This window comes from Cupressus sempervirens, chromosome 10 (genome assembly GCF_028749045.1).
Source record: "Cupressus sempervirens isolate cs-2001-9-10 chromosome 10, ASM2874904v1, whole genome shotgun sequence".
NCBI lineage: Eukaryota > Viridiplantae > Streptophyta > Pinopsida > Cupressales > Cupressaceae > Cupressus > Cupressus sempervirens.
In genome coordinates this window covers 56,530,147-56,548,625 of record NC_143127.1, presented here as the reverse complement: position 1 = coordinate 56,548,625, position 18,479 = coordinate 56,530,147, and the positions used below count along the sequence as shown (strand labels likewise).

General features: G+C 32.6%; 1 pseudogene; it reads left to right on the top strand.

Annotated features, from left to right (window-relative positions):
* Positions 1 to 269: 269 nt before the first annotated feature.
* Positions 270 to 6,910, top strand: LOC149532539 (DNA (cytosine-5)-methyltransferase DRM2 pseudogene; annotated as a pseudogene).
* The last annotated feature ends 11,569 nt before the right edge of the window (positions 6,911 to 18,479 follow it).

Here is an 18,479-nt window from a genome sequence, read left to right as displayed (position 1 = left end):
TTATTAAGGAAGAGGTGAAATCAAAATTTTTGAATGATTTTTCCTAGTTTACTCCTGAAGTTGGGAGGCAAATAGTTAGACAGTCAGGAGTCCTCCTTCTACCAGAATGGGATATAGAAAATGCTATTGTTTTTTATTCTGTAAGGAAGCAAAAGGATGTTCAACTAACAACTGCTAAAGAAATATTACAGGCTCATAGAGGAGTCAAATTTAGTGATGACCACCAAGCCCTTGTTATATGGTCCATGGAAAAGAAGGAAAATACCAGGATGCATGAGATTCCCACTATAGAGCATACTCGCACATTGACAGTATATAGGGCTGGTGAGGTAAGTAGTAATCAAGTAATTGGGATGGCATCAGAGATGCTAAAATTTGGTTGCATGGTGTCTGGCCAAGAAGAAGAAAAATTTTCCCAACTCAATGTGAGATTTGAGGAGGTATTAAAAGCATATGAGGAGAGGGGTATGCAAATATAGTCATTGGAAAATAAAGTAGCCCAAATGGAGAAGATTCTGGGGAAAATAAAATTAGGAGAGACTAGTAAACCCAAAATTGCATACCCCCCAAGGCCACCTATTGAACCTTTCAAGTCCACTCCAATCATTGAGATACTTGATACTCTAGAGAGGCCTCAATTTTATATTGTAGATGACTTTGAAGAAGAGAAGAATAATTTGTATGCAATGCATGTAGAGCTTAACAATTAGCATGAAGAAAAATTGAGGCATGGTATTATGTATTTAATAGACAGGATAGAGTGGCCCACATTCTTTGATCAATTATCAAGGATTTCAGCAATCAAGGATGAATTAAAGCAAAATGAAGCTATATTTAGACCCATTGTACAGAAGTGGACCGAGAGAAGCTCAGATACCACTTCTATGTGTATATCTGTTATTCATCTAACATATCATTAGATAGAAGGAATTTTTGACTTACTAAATAAGTTGCAAGATTTTGATGATAAACAAGATTCTTTCTATAGAAGATTAACCAATTCCCTTTCCAAGTATTTTGCAGAAAAATTTGATTTATTCCCTTGTGCTCTAAAGTCAGTTGATAAAATAAAATAAAAGGAAGAATGGAAGAGGGAGTTAGATAAAGCCTTCTATGAGAGAATAAATAAGGTTATAAATGAAGTAGGCCATTTTTTGTGGGCAGTAACAAATGAGGAGTTAGCTAAAGTGCAGATATTTTATAACTCCATCCGAAAAGAATTGGTTAATATGGAGGCAATTGAAAATTCCCTGATAACTATACAAAGAGAAGTTTTGAGTTTTGATTGGCTAGATGATATTGTTTATAATAAGTGGAAGGACGAATTCATGTCTACAGAGCAGATGTCAGAAGATGATGAGGTAGAAGATCATGCAAATGTAACTGTTACTTTAATAGTCAATGATAAAGACAAAGAAAATCCCCAAGTTAAAGTAAACTTGCAGATAATTGAAGGAGACACGTCACTTTCAAGCCTCATGGTCACTTATTCAGAGGAATCAGATGGATAAAAGAATCAAATTATTGTGTTATGCCAATTCCAGAGGATGTAACAGAAAGGGCCCACAAAAGGGATGTTTGATGTAAAACTTTTTCTTTTACTCACATTTTTGTCATCTTGTGATAAGTGTATGTAAATGTTTCTTACACCTATCACTTTCTCTTAGCCTGAAGCTTGTTGCATCTCACACTATTTAAGTGAGATTCCAAGGCTAAAGAAGGGTCTGAATTCTATTTTTCTAAGTGATAGTCTTTTTTTGGTCCATTGTTTTGAATGAATTAGTGGTGTATTTTCTCTATCAGATCTTGAGAATACATGAATATAGAATGATATGTGTTTCTTCTGAAGGTCATTCTGAGTCTATTGTAAATGGTATAAAATTTTCAAAGAAAATGGACTGTCCCCATATCATTTCTTTCTGAATCTTGTCTCCTTTTAATTACTTGGTTATCTTGATATTGTATAAGTAAAGGCTTGTGCAATTGAATGCAATCCAGTTAGGTTGTATATATGTTTATCACTGCTATTAATTCAATGGATTAAGTAAAAGCTTTGGTGAATGTGATAAGGTTTCTTTAGTAGTGGAAAGGGTTTTGAATGATAAATTCTGATAAGAATTGCTAATAAAAAAATTTGTAAGGCAACAAATTAGATCTAAGAATTTTCTATAGACTCTGAACCCCAATGGACTAGGAACTGATCAAATTTGATCCAACTAAAAGAGAAAAGTATCACAAATGGTTGTCAAAATGCAACATCAAATCAAATTTTACTTTTATTTCCTATAGATCTTCAAAGCTGGCTAGTACTTGTCTACATGGAATGTTTTAGCTTCAGTTAGCCACTATTGTTGAGAACATTTGCAAATCTATAGAAGAATTTTTGGCCATATATGGGATGTATTTAGCAGATTGTCGTGAATTATGCATGTATTCAAGGATTTGAGATGAGAATCAGAATAAAACTAAAATAATCCTCATACAGTCTTTCCTAGTCTTGAATCATCCTTGGGTACACCCACCCTGGTTTGCAGAGCGAGAAGAGTAGAAAACCACCCTTGGTTTTGTTGAAGTTGGGCCCAAATGCTTTGCACATACAATTGTTAATAAGAATTGGTTGGTCTTTAGATTTTGTGAGTAATGTCATCTTGGTATTAAGCATTTTATTGTTTAGTAGTTTTAAAACACCAACAGAACTAACTGAAAGAAGCAGATTCAACTAATAGAATCAAATAAGTAGTTTGGTTTAGGTAGGAAATGTTTTCCATTTCCTCTGCCCGACAGGACAAAGATGCCTCAAATCATTGATGACAACCATGCAGTGTTTAGATGATTGTTTGTAGATGATAATAGAATGCATTGAAAGAATGTGTACATGTTGCCTTATCTATTGAAAAGAGAATGTACATGTCTACTTCAGGAGGCCAATTTAGACCATTTACTTCAAAGCATTATTTATACACAACTAACTATTTTTCCTCTTGTTGATTTCAAGCACAATTGAATATTTTCTAACTTTGTAGGCTACAGAATTTTTAACCACAACAAAATTGATTTTTCAATTTAAGGCTATAAACTAGTTTACATCAATGTTGCTTGCTTATAATGCATATTTCAGTCAAAGCATGTGCACCAGACTTTCATTCAAAACTTTAAATCACTTGATATGTAGACCTTGATTGTAATTCATTGTATCCTAATTACAATCATTTTGGCTGCTACATAGGTCCATGTAGAAGTAGATGCTTTTTCTTGTTTTGTAGACTTGATGAGTAATTTTTTGGACCATTTTCCCAGAAACTAGACAATACTGTTGTAGGCATCCATTCTACAATGGTACGAATGATAGAACTTTTGAAGATACATGATGAAATGTTGTTAATTAATTGCAAAACATCTAAAAGTTCTTCTCTCATATATTTTCTTTGCTAAACTCTTCTTAATAGTTTGAGTCCCTCTATTACTTTAATCACATTTACCCAATTATCTCTTGTCATGTCATAGAATTAAAAAATAGTATATTTTATAACATAGAATGCCTCAAAAAGCACCATCCCAAGGGTAGGATAATGAAAGTTATTCTACTAAGAGAAAGTATTCTTCTCTCTTGTATATTTATCCATGCAATACATCCTAAATATGCCAAAGCTTGGTCAATTATATCTATATGACCATTGGTCTCAAGGCAATGGGAGATCTATATTTCAAATTGATCCCTAATGCTATTTGTAGATAATCCAAAACATTAACATCATTATTGTGTTTTATCAAGTATAAAAAGAATTTAGGTACATTATTATATCTAAATATCTCAGACAAACCTTTTGCTGAAATATGGAAATCATCAATCATTTTCTAAAATAAATTGGGTAACTTTTGTAAAATTGTTAAAAAGTCCATGGTTTTGAGACTTGAAAAAAAATTTGATTGACATAGGGTAGGCTTTGTGTAAAATCCTAGTCAAAACAAAACATAATTTTAATTCATTCAAAAATAGAGAAACTTAGGGCAAAAAAAAGTAAACAGGTACTTTGCATAATGCATTCCATATTAAATCAATTTCAAATAAACACAAAATTCAATCAATTACACCCACCATAAAAACATGCATACAAGAAGGGATAAAAATTAAAATAAGATATTGAAGGTTGGTATAAAAGAAAAGTTTGTTATGCATCAAATTGTTTTCTTGTATACAAAATTGGAATTAGAAATCTATGTCAGCAGAATCAACAAGAAAGGTACAAAATTGAGAAGAACCAATCCTCCCAAAATTAGTTCAAAGATGTTGGAACCTGCCATGTTTTACATATGTTAGAAAAGTAGCTACAACCATCCTATTCATAAAAGAGGTAGCAACAAGATTATCTTCAATAACTTGTTCGTCTCTAGTTGTACAAGCTCACTCCTCCCCGAATCACTCCATCACTACCTAATGACCAGCTTGAGTCTTCCTCCATAAATATAAGGTCACCATCCTCAATAATCAACTCAAATGCAAAAAAAAAAAATTCAAATCAATATATGTTATCATCTACAAGCTATGCTTGTTCTAATTAGCTCAAACTATTTTTAATCCAAACCACACTATTTGAATTTTTAGTCAAATGATTGTGGAGTTTTATATTCAGAAATCAAAATAGGAAGATAAAAGAAATAATCAAGCTATAAAGAGGCAAAAATTTTACTATATAAACCTCAAGATTGGGACAACTAAATGGAAAAGGAAATCACACATTTTTTCAAGCTTCTTTAGATTACTTAAAACAATTACACATCTAAAAAATTCAAATGATGTGTTTTCTATCTTTCAAGTATTCTCGAGTTTTGAACACTTTGGCCACACAAGTTGGGTAGTCATCATAGTCTGCCTAGCATGGTTTTTATATTGTGCTCTCACTTTCTCTATACTATGCTTTGTAATTTGGTATGTAGCTATCCTGAATCCTGTAATACAATCTTCTTGTGATCCAATTCACTATGGGATGCCTTTGATTCCTCACATTATCCAATTCAACTTACTCGTGTCTTTAAATAGATGTTGGAAGATTCTCCCAATGCATAAGAATTTATAACTACATTTGGAAGAGCAAACATCTAACAGTTGACATCAAATTTCATTACTCATTAACAGAACCCCCCTTCATGAAAACCTACAGCTTCATTATCATTTGGATTGTTTCAAAACTTCCTTGTCCATTATAACCTACCCTGATAGGATTTGACAATTTCAAATTACCACTTGATATTTACAAATTGTCCTTTTAGTAATTTCTTCCATCTTCCATAAACCAAACTTTCAAATATAGACTTAAATGAAGTGCTCTTTTTTGGAATTGCATAACTTTTTGAAAAGAATAGGAATAAGTAGAAGTATTCAAATTTGAGTGCCATCAAAGTACTAAGTTTGGTCCTACAAGACAGTTGCATCTATAAGGCCAAAACTGTGTCCATCCACACCAAATAGACATTGAACTCATATAATACTTGAGCAACAACAATAATGACAACTATGTGACAGATCACTATGAAGCTCTTTTCTTTGTTGAAAGTGGATTCCTCATCTTATGTTATCCAAAGCTTCCCTTCTTCATTCTGTGAATGCTCTAGTTCTCTCACATTGCTACATACAATTGGTACCAACTTTCATTCTTTTCTATATACACAACAAGTGGAACAAATGACATGTTACAATGTTATTATCACAATGTAAACATATGCATGCTTCCAACTAATTTTAAATGTTTGTACAATTGTCCATGCTATTAATTTTGTTAGTTTTGCTAGAATCCATGTTCCCCAATGCAATAAAGTAATCTCACTTATCCTCCATGCTCTAAGATAATACATGTTCTTCAACACTATTACAGCAATTTTTCATTGTGGTTAATTTAATTATAAGCATATAATAATGTGTTCATCTACAGGGAAAGAAGAAAAAAGATGGAAAGGCATGCAGGAGTAAATTTCGTAAAAGAAAGAAGGAAGATATTATAATAAGTAGCTTGGAAATTGAATCCCCTTTAGTCCATAAGAGGTTAGTGGGCTTTGGGATTCATGGCTATCCTGCAAAAGGTCATTCCAAGCAATTGAAGGAGTTTATGCAAGGGCCTCCATTCTTCTATTTTGAAAATGTTGTCATTGCACCAAAGGATGTTTGGAAGACTATATCTCAGCAATTTGATGGTATAGAGGTGGAGTTTGTTGACTCCAAGTACTTTTTAGCTTCAAAGAGACCAAGAGGCTATGTACACAACCTCCGAATAGAAGATAGATTTCATCTATTTCCTTTGCCTCCTATGACTATTCATGAAGCATTTCCTCAAACAAAGAAGTATTGGCCTTCTTGGGATCATAGGGAAAAATTGAATTGCATATGTGGCTCACAAGCCAGTGATGTACAATGCCAGGAACTTAGGTCAATAGTTGAAAGATCTCATGGTAAACCACCTTTGAGTGAGCAGGCATACATACTTCACATGTGCACAAAGAAAAACTTGATATGGGTGGAGCCAGGTTAAATGGCCCCTCTAGAGCCTCACAAGATAGATCTTGTATTGGGATTTGAAAAAGATCACACTTGGGGAGTGCCATCTATGACAGAGCACCTTCAGTGTTTGGGAAAGGCATTTCAAATTGACACAGTAGCATACCATTTCTCTCACTAAAACCATATTATCTCAGTGGAATCCAAGTCCTCTCTTTGTTCTCTGGTATAGGTGGAACAAAGGTTGCTCTCCATCGATTAGGGATAAACTTAAAATGTGTCGTATCTATCAAAATATGTCCAAAAAATAGGCTTACACTTAGTTCCTAGTGACAAAAAACACAACAAATGGGCATACTTATTCAAAAGGAAGATGTGCAAGAATTGACCAAAGCTTACCCTAAACAACGTAGCTTGTGTTAGTGTGGTTTAGCTAACATTCCCAAAAAATTGGCTTTCAAGACCAAAAAAAATGCATAGCTGAACATTAACAAAATTTATAAACCAAGAAAAATATTTAAATAAATGGCAATGAATGTGGAATATAGTGCAAGAACTAGATTTTTTAATCAAATGTCAATATATAAATCAAAACTTCAACTCGCCTTTCTAACGCTAGGAAGGAGGCTCTTTAACGTTGGCAAGTGTGAATTAATCCTTTCACACTGCCTTCTTTCAGCTTCACTGTGACTCTTTGATGTTGCAAGAGCCTTTGTTTCTGAAATCTCTTTCAATGTCAACTTTGAAGCATTCATGAACTCTCCTCTACTACAATCAAGCACCAAAGAACCCAAGCTATCAAACCCTATTGGTGCTAAAGCTGTAAAACCCTTTTGGCACGTACTCCTAGCCACAAAATGCAATGTAGGAAATGATTAAGTGCACAATTTGTCTTCCTATAGTCACGTAACAATGAAATTAGGGTGAAAAAAAAAGCTTTATTTTATTTTGACATAGTGTAAGCCCATGTTGGTTGAAATTTTGACCAACACAGGCTTGTATTTAATATATATATATATATATGTGTGTTGCCTTGCATATTTTCACCAATTTGACCCCATTTTATTAGATGGTCAAAAAAATTGGTCTAAAAATGGGGTCAAATGTACTAGTGAAATAATGAGTGGGTAGTGGATAGAGAAGTGCCTTGAATATGAACACCCTTCGACTTGCCTAATGAGTTATGAAGCTTAATGGTCCTGGTGAAAGCTTCAGCCATAATAATGAATAATACTAGAGCTAATGGATCACCTTGCCTAACACTTTGTGTGGAAGAGAAAAAATTGGGATAAGATGCAATCGCAAATAAATGGCTTTGGTGACAATCTTATAAGTGAAATTGCACAAAGAAATGGGTCAAAAATTTGCAAAGGTTTTAGGATCCTTAGATTTTGGGATCAGTGCAATATTGGTAGTATTGAAGTACTTCGATATAGATCTATTTTTCCTAGATTCCTCAATAGTAGAAAATAAGTCCCAACCAATGGTATCCCAAAAAATTTGATAGAAAAGAGTAGTAAACCCATCAGAACCTAGAGCTTTGTGTGAAGGGGATGAAAAAACCACCTTACGAATCTCTTGAATGGAGAAGGGAGCCATAAGCATAGAATTCTCTAAAGGAGACACCATTGTAGGAATAGTCTCAAGGAGCTCATTCACTTGAGAATCCAAAGATGTTGGATATACAATAGGGGCAAGAAGATTTTTGAAGAAATTAACACCAACATCCCTAATATGTTGTGCATTGGTTAAGGTATTTCCTTATTCAATATCATTGATTTGGAAGCACTTTTTTGTTTGCTTGAGGCATGAAAGTATTTAGTATTCTTATCACTTTACTGAAGCCACAATTCCCTAGAATTTTGTCTCTAATATTCTTCTTCCCTACCACACTATTCTTCCCACTCAAGTTTAAGGCTCTTATGCTTATGATACATATCATTATCCATACCATTTTGAGTGATATTGTTGTATATATCATTTAATTATTCTTAAAACCTCTTTTTGTTTAAAGACATTCTTGAAAACAAGATGATTCCAATTCTTAATAAGTACCTTGATATGCTTCAGTTTGTTGGAAAACTGATGCATCTTGAGCCATGAACAAAAGGTGCACTAGCCCACCACTATTTAATCAACTGAAGGAAATGAGATGGAAGAGCCACATTCTTTCAAACTTGAAGGAAGAGTTTGACTAGTTATTGTCCCCACTAGATACCTAAGTGAGAGAAATAGATATTATAAAATGATCTAAATCTAGCAAAGATACAATATCTAACTAAATATGGAAGTTGTGTAGTTTCCATTCTTGAGAAAGGAGGAACCTATCCAAGCGAACAACAATTTGTGAAAATCTAGCTCTCTTGTTTGTCCAAATAAATGACCCTTGAATGGGATGAATATCTATTGCTTTCCACAAAATGAGAGAAGTCATGAGTAGTTTTAATTGGTGGATAAATCCCTCCAACTTTCTTTGATTGATTCAAAATTGCATTGAAATCTCTTCCAAGAATAACATTTTGAGAATCTTGAATTTGAATCAAGTGAGTAGTACTATTCCAAACTTTGAGTTTATCCTACATTGAGGAAGGCCCATAAACATTAATAAGAATGAAAGAAAGGTCAAATTTTGACATCTTAAGTATATGCCAATTGGAATATTTCTAATTGAGTTGACCCTAAATAGTTTGGGGATTCCAAAGGATAGCAAGACCTCCAGATGCTCCTATCACAAGAGAATGCAAGGAAAACCACTTAGGTGATTTAGCAAGTGTCTTATCAAATGTTTCATTAGATAACTTAGTTTCCTATAGTATGATAATATCTACATTCATATAATTGATTAATTGTTTGATCCTACATCTTTTGGAAAAGGCATTGATGCGTCTAACATTCCAAGAGTTCATCTTTATTACAGACAAGAAGAAAATTTTGTTCTCCTTGTCACATGCTTGGTAAAAACAAATCTATCATCCAAAGTAGTCTAAATACCTACTACAATTTTAATTTTAGTCTTGGAGCCTTTAGGTCTACCTCTGGGTTTAGGTGTTTTAGGTACCAGCTAACATTGAAGGGAATAAGGAAATTAAGAGGATTTGATGATGATCAAATAGTCCAACCATAGTAGAGCTATTAGAATCCTTAAGAGAATGAGTATTATTACTCTCGAGTTCATCAAAATGAAAATCCAAACATTAGAAATTTGTATTAATTGTCACATTTTGAAACTATTGGTAAATACAATCTTCCAAACCCAAATAATCCTCATGAATGGAAGAAATATCCATAGGTTGCACTCCATGTCAATTATTCCAAAAAACTTTCACAATTTCTAATATCTACAAGTATTCAAATTTTTAGTAGAAAACTAAGTATTCCAAAATTGAAATTCTTTAAGCAAGCCATCAATTGAAGTGGACTTCTAAATTTTTTAAATAATTTCTTCTTCCTCTGCTATTTCAAATATGATAGAAGATGCAATTTTTAAGAGGATCTAATCACTAGTTTGTTGAGCCTTCCAATCTACAAATTGAGAGTTAATGAATAGATCCCGTGGAATAGGCAAGGATGTAGGGGATCCAAAGATGATAGACTTTTGCCTTGGGGCCTTGTAGATCGAAAATAAAGAAACAAGTGAAAATGAAGGAAGAGGATCACATCCTATTATGCCAAGAAGTAGATTTTGAATATAAGGCAAAACTGACCAAAGCATTAGGGAAAAAATAAGATTTGACAGCTTAGTAGTATTCAAAAATCAAGGATCTCCCAAGGAAGAGACAAGGGGAAAAGTGATATTATTTTCCTTATGGGAATCTGAGGCTCATTTAAAAGAACATAAAGTTGCGTCAAAATTGTGATCTAGACAAACTTTGATAGAGCCTTGCACCAATTCTTGACATTGGGAATTAAAATGGCCTAGTTTGTATTGAAATTTTTGCACTATGACCTCATCCTAAATCTTTATGGACTGATTCCATCACCCCATTGAGAGTTGATCATGAATTGAGTAGTGAAACTTTTCCTCATGGCTAATAGGAAGCAAATTCTAACATCCAATTGTGGAAGATCATAAGGGATAAGATCATGTTTCAGAAAAATCCCTATTTTGTTAGCAAAAATTTCAACAATTTATGGATCTTTGCACTCAAGTAGTAGAAGAGGAAATAAAATCCAAAAAGGGAAAAAGTGAATATCAGCAGGTTGAGGCTTAAAATTTGGGATGTAAATCATAGTCAAGAGCCCTAAGCCCTTACAAAACCAGCCTTTTTTCTTATGAATGGAATCCCTAAACTCCTTGGATGAGAAGATGGCTACAAAATATTGGGAATCCAAATCTAAGTAGAAGATATCTTTTAACCCTAACCATGAAGAATATATCCATTCCTTAATATTAGAGAACAGAAGTGTGGAGCAAGCAAACTTACCTATAAGTGCAGATTGATGGAGAAGACCAATTGAATGTAGTAACAAATGACCCAGGAGTGTGATTGACAGCAGATTAAGGATATGGTCAATTAGTCACTACGAGAATGCACCCTAAATCTACTTCTTTTTCCAAACTTGATGGGTCTTTGTTGGGTTGAAGGGGGCCCTGGAAAGGGTAGAGATTGCTAGTTCAAGGGTGAAATCATTGGCCACCAATTCGTACTCCAGATCCTACCCCAATACCCACTCTTGTCCCTACATTGGATGCATCTCCTACACTTATACCTATGCCTTCAAATCCTTGAGGTCCTGCTCCTGCTCTAGCTTATACTCCTGATCTAGCTTTTGCATGAATAGACAAGTTAAATAGACAAGTGCATTTATTATTGTGTAAGAAGAGATAATTATACGTTGAATTTGGTCTATAAGATACAATCTTAAGTTAAAATTATTTTATTTAATCATGAAATGATTTAGCATTCAATCATACAATTTTAATTAAAAGTTAAATTATTTGATGATTAAATAAAAACAATATTGGCATAGGATTTTATCTTATAAACTAATTTTAGCATATAATTTTCTTACATTCTAATAAATTTATCTGTCTATTTAATGGTATAATATATTTTTCCAATTATAAGTATTCATTTTCTATTTAATAAATTATTTTAAATAAACTTCATAAAAGTTTGAATTGATATTTGAAATTGCACTTCTAATGTAATATTATTTAATATATTTATTTATTTATTCCCTCTATTAAACATTTGAACAAGTGTTATATTATTATTTACACTTAATTACTATGGTGAATGGAACATATAATAATTTATTTATTTTACCCAACATAGTGCCATATTTGATGGGTCAAATCAAACTACACAGAATAAAATTAAAATTAAAATTAACATTTGTAAACAAGAACGGGTCAAATATGTGCCTACTAGTACATTTTGTAGCAACTGACAAAAGTAAGCAAGGTAAGGGATCAATCAATAAATAATAAGAAGTTATAATTTGATAAGATACATATGTTTTCCTATCGGCTATACATTTGCACTGGCTCGATGCAAGTGCTAGTTTAATTATTTTATATTGTGTGTGTGTGTGTGTGTGTGTGTGTGTGTGTGTGTTGTGTGTGTAAATATATATATATATATATATATATATATATATATATATATATATATATATATATAATACTACAATATAATATCATATTGATATTTTGATTATGTTACATTATATTGATATGAAATTAAATATCTTATATTTGTTTATTGTTATGTTCAAGTTATATTGTATCATGTTATAATATAGTTAGTTATTATTAATAGGCTACAAAATATTTATAAATTAATATTAATTTCTAATATTATATTAATTAATTAATAATTATAATTACGTATTTGAATACAAATTGTATTTTAATTGTACACACTAATTTGGGCCCGTGACAAGTCCTCCCCTTCCTCAAATTGCTTGCCCTCAAGAAATTTATATTTTTTACTTGACATATTCTAACATAACTTGGACATTATTCCCTCATTAAATTTAAATCCAAAAGTGAATCTTATGCCTTTATTATGCTAGGATATTAGAATAATGATCATACTCACAAAATATACAATGTATATGCATTGATGCATGAAGACACAAAGTATACACATCTATGCATAAAGACATGAAGCGGACAAAAAGTATACACATTAATGCAAGAAGGCATGAAGCAGACACAAAGTATACACATAGATACAGGAAAACACAAAGTATACACATGAATACATAAAAAATGATGTATAAATTTCAAATTATTAGATGTATCTCTTTGATATTCTTATTTATCTACATGGGCATGTTCCTATAGTGAGTGGTTACATTATTGTGCTTGGGCATGGAAACAGTCTACTTGAGGCTCCCTCATGAACATAGCCCATTTTGGGAATCTCTACCTAAATGTGACTGAATACTCCCCTTTCCCTTCACAAGATCCTTATTCACTACAAGACTTTGAGACAGTTAGATACTTGGAAACAATAATATACTTAGTATTCACCTACATTGTGCCATTCTTACAGTGAATGGTAGAATTACTATGCTCAGGTAGAAACAATCTCCAAGAGGTTCCCTCATGAACAAAGCCCATTTTGGGAATATTATCCTCACTATAACCAGATTACTCTCCCTTTCAAAAACTCCCTTTTAACTATAATACTTAGGGATGGGTAGATTCTCACACATGGTGGTTGATGACTGAACCTCAACTAACTTATACATGTTCAATCTTGGATAATCATTAATTATTCTTAGCTTTAATTTCCTTATAATGACCATTCTTGTGATTTACCCTTGATTTTATTATAATCCTCAAATTTTGAATAGATCTTACTCATATGGAAATTTTTTTGTAAATTTTGGTTGATAACTACAATTATACAATTATATTCCATATCTAATCATATACTATCAATAATCAACATTCGAAACACATTACTTTATCAACAACTAATTCATAATATATTTGGTAGTATGTCTTGTTAGAAATCTGATTGAAAAGCTCATTGTTGAAGATCAAAGAGGGAAATTGTTGTAAAGAAAGAAGATTATTATTTTCAATCATTGTTTTGTCATTGATGTCAAACCTGCTATTTGTAGGAATGACATTTTCTTGTAAGATCCAAAGACTATCACTTAGTTGATTGATATAGAGGATTTGATCAACAAGATGTAATAAGAGCACCTAAGGGAAAGGTTGAGTATGATGTTGTAATGAAGTACAAGGATCAGTTAAGACAATGGTTAAATGATGTATTGATAACATATTCAAGGATACAGAGGTTGGTCACACTTAGAAACATTAGAGGAAGAAGTTGTAACAAGGTTGACTGCAAAGCTTAAACTAAGATCATTAGTGGGTGTTGAGCAAGTTAGTTGAAGTTGAGCAAACTCTCAGTTGGAGCTGAGTAACAAAAATTCTAGTGTGTATCAAGTGATCTTTGTAGACACCTAAAAACCTTTAGAAAATAAAGTATTTTTATTTTTTGAAAAATTTCTGATGACATCATCATTTATTAATTAATTAATTATTTAATTAATTTATTTATTTTTATGCCATTAAATCCCTTTATCTTAATTAAAAATATTTAATTAAGGAATCCCTCCCAAAAATGTTTAAATCTTGTTTAAACATTATTTCCTTATTTATTAATTATTTAATTAATAAATTGACCAAAAATCCCAAAATAAATTATTTATTTATTTTTTTCCCAAAAGTTGGCCAATTTCCTTAAGACCAATAACCTCTTCCAAAATCTTCTAATCCTTCTTTAATTTCGATTAAAGGCTAATCTCATCATTTCCTACCCCTAATCCCAACTCAAAATATTTAATCAAGATTAAATATTAATCCTCTTGTTTATTAAAAATATTTTAATAAATATCTCCTCAATCCAAACCCTTGAAATAAATAAAACTTTATTTATTTCATAAAATCTTATCCTAGGAAGTTCTAGACTCTTCTAGAAAGTCTTCATCCTCATCCAAAGCCTAGACTCTTCTAGAAGATGTCTTTAACCCTAATCCTAATCCCCTCCTAACCTTGTCACATTCCCTAAACATGGGTTAAGACTTGCTAACTCAAGCCAAAGTTAACAAATATCTCATCCTTCACCCACCCTCATTAATTGCAATCCACTTGCCATCCACTTGCCTAGTCCTAAGCCATCTCTAACCCTTCCTCTAATCATTTTTACAACCCTAAGCAAGCTTAAAACCTCCCTAAACCCTCAAATTCGAATTTCATGGTATCTCTCACAAATATCTTCAACCAGAAAACTTTATAAAGCCCACAAAGTCATAAATATTCTTACAAAGCACTTATGAAGGGTCTTTATGAAGATTTTATCTCTTGAGCCTCCTTTGTTGACTCATCCTTGCCCTTTCCTCCATCCTCTCACCTTGTGACATGTTTCACTCCTTGATTGGTTGTAAGGAAGCACAATCCATGTGCTCTCCTCTCATGCAATCTAAGCCCTCCATGAGCTTTTTCCCATCCTTGCATCTTAGCCCTCAATCCCTCAAGCCTCTTGCCTATAAATTTGATCCTTCCCCTTTGCAAAATAACACAATCCATGAAGTAAAGTCATAATGCCATTTTGAGAAGCCATTTTACATCAAAACCATACAATCACACCCAAATTCCAACTCCATTTGAAGCCCTTTTTGAAGCATAAAGCTTGAGCATACATCCTATCTATTTAGACAAAGCTACTCAACAAGAGAGCTTCTCATTGAGAGAGCCCATTAATGGCTCATATTCTCAATTGAGAGCTCATCTTAGTCTATCTTGAAGTTTATGAATTTTGTTTAGTTTGTAGAAGCTTTATTTAAATTTGGTTTCTATTAGCATACTAACATTGCTCATTTACAATCTTTAGGTGCCAAGTGAAGTTTAAGTGCCAAGCATCAGAAAATATTAGTTGGTGTTGAGTGATCTTCAAGTGACGAGCATCAGGAAAAACATAGTTGATGCTGAGTAATATAGTATGTGTCAAGCACCAGTATTTCAATAGTGCCAAGCTACTACATTACTTCAAATGACAAAGATTCACCAAATCTAAGCCGACAAAGTGGTTACCTTGAATTTTGTGAATGAGTTGGAAGATAAGGATGATTAGCTAGTGGCATAGAATTCTATGTAAACCATTTTCAAGCGAATTCAAGAGGATTACTCACGAAGTTTCTAGAGGAAAAAAAATATGGGTTAGATGCAATGAATCCTACCTAATCCATATGAATTGAAATTAAAGAATGGAAGAATTGATTGGAAAAAGGAACTCCAAGACTTCTATTTAAAGAGCCATAGACCAAGAAGCAAATGTTGCTGATGTTATCACTATTGAAGTGCCAAATTGCGAAGTGCTAAGGAGGGTGTCAAGGAGAAGACATCTAGGAGAAGGAAGAGCACAAAGGCTCTGCTTCTATGAGTGGTCATGAAGAGATGATTGCACTAGTACATTGACCATGGAGACTCAAGGAGACTGAGCTTGAAAGGAGGGCAAGCTATTAAGAGTTGCAGAGATTGAAGCCTAGGCAATGGTATGAGCTGAGAAGTGATTTGAGATATGCAAGTTAAGTTGTATGTTGTAGTCAGGTCAAGATTTTCTAATACTCTCTAGCAAGTATATTAGATATAAAAATCCTATGGACTTAGGTTGGTTTAATAGCCATTTGTAAATCCTTTAATAAGGTGGCATTCTAAGTGAATGTTCTAAAGTCCTCTAACTAGGCCCACTTCTAATAGGGTGGTTAAATCCTCTAACAAGGTCACATTTAACAGTGTGTTGTAAGCCTTTAACAAGGCAGGCCTTTCATAGGGCATCACTTCAGAAGAGTGAAAATTGAGTAGCATGTCACTGGTGGTTTTTCTCAAATTGGGTTTCCACATAAATCATTGTGTTATGTGTTGATTTCTTGTGTGTTATGCTTGCATGTTGATTTACAGTAACTTACTGATTAGAAAAGTTAAATTTTGGATGAATGAATGGTTAATGGACTCACTATACTTAGTGAAAAGTTTGAATAGGACATTTGGACCTTGAATAACTAATTCACCCCCACCCCACCTCTTAGTTATTCTAAAGAATTTCTAACATGTCTAAGCCTTGCTTCCTATATATTTCCTAAGGAGAATGTGGGTTTACTTTTCAGAGGGCACTTGACACCATATATCACTCCCAAGAGTATAATAAAATAAATAAATAAGAAATTCAACTTAAACACTTTATTTCTTTTATAATTAAGTTGTATATAAATATATTTATTCTTATATGAATATTTATTATTACATATATCTCAAATATATACAAATATTTATAATTAATTTTATAATATTCCTTAAATATACTATATCAATCATCATTTATCTATTTATCTATGTATATTAAAAATCTTGATACAGTTTAATAAATTATTGTTGATAGGCTTTCACTTGGGCGAGAGCCCATTGGAATTTCCTCACCCTTTAGCTTCCAAATGGGAAATTATTCATCAAAATGTTTATTGCTGATCATTCATGTTTAGTCTTGGCAGATGCTCTGAGCACAATGTTCAAACACTCGATGAAAGGCATGTCTTACATGTCTGTTATCAATTGTCTCCACCATTGCTTTACAAAATCTAACTGAGGCTCTTCTCAACTCAAAACATTCAAAGATTACCCTTGTCATCTCCCACAAATCATCTCTCCCATAGATGAGGCCATCAAATATCTTGGCATTATGCTCTCCATAAGGCCCAAATGACAACAACTCCTCATTTTCTCTGCTAGATTTTAGATTTTGATATTTGGTCAATGTCATCTATGAGGTAAGTTCTTCATCCATTGGTTATGGAGAATGTTTGTGTTTCTTTGATTCTTAGATTATTTTTTGAGAGATTATTTTTTGTTGTTTTGTAAGAGTGAATAGTATATGTAAGCCATTTTCTACTGTTACATATGTTCCCTCCTTATTTAGGGCATTTAAAATAGGATGTGTTGGAAATCAAATCCTCTCCATAAATGGATTACTGGACATATTCACAAATTGTTAAATCTCATTAATTAAGTCAAATTACCTCCACATGCAGGTTAGTTGTCCCTTTGTCTAATGTTGGAATTATTCTTCCTTACTTCCATTGGTAAATAATTTGATTATCCTATAATGCATTGTGAGGTATGTACCAAAGTAAAATTTAGAAATGTTTGAATCGACAAAATTTCCTAATCAAATATTGCATGGAACAATGTACATGCATTTCAAAATCTTGTGAATGAATCTTCCCCTTACATGATTGGATATTTGACCAAATTGGGTGTGTGTTGCTAATAGTTTAGGGCTACTTGATCCACAATGACTATAGAGGATGCGTGTAAGCATTGGGTTCTATCCAAGTGCATGAGGATTAGATTTTTGGGATGCCCAATTAAATACTTTTTTCCTTGGAATGTGATAAGGGTTGTCGAGGAATCCACAGCTATCTAGGTTGTAATTTAGAATTCTCTAAGGCTAATCAAGTCTCTCATAGATTTTGTGTTCTCTAGAATTATATTTGACTTATAAAGGTAGGATTTTGAAGGGTGCATGAGTGTGATGGCTTTTATAGATAGGAGTCTAAGTTTGATTTGATGTTGTGGCTACTATACAATAGTTCTTATGTTCAATAGAGATTAGATTGGTGGGGACTTGCTCCATTCTAAACTGGATTCACAACTAACACCTTGTTGGATGCATAATGGTTTATTAAGCTATTATTAATGCAAGGAAGAAATTGAATTGAGATTCTATTGTCAATTGTAGCCAATATTGAATTTTTTTTGCAAAGACTAATAACAATTGGGACAATGTTTTTTGCATTTATAGCTACAAAAATGTGGAATCATAGTAATTCTTTGCAATAGTTAAAATTGTCAAGATTAAAATGCAGTAAAAACATTAAATGGCATAGTTTCTCTCCATCTTTAGCATCTTTAACAACCAAAACCTTACCATTTCTAGGATGTGAATTTGAAATATTTATAAAATTT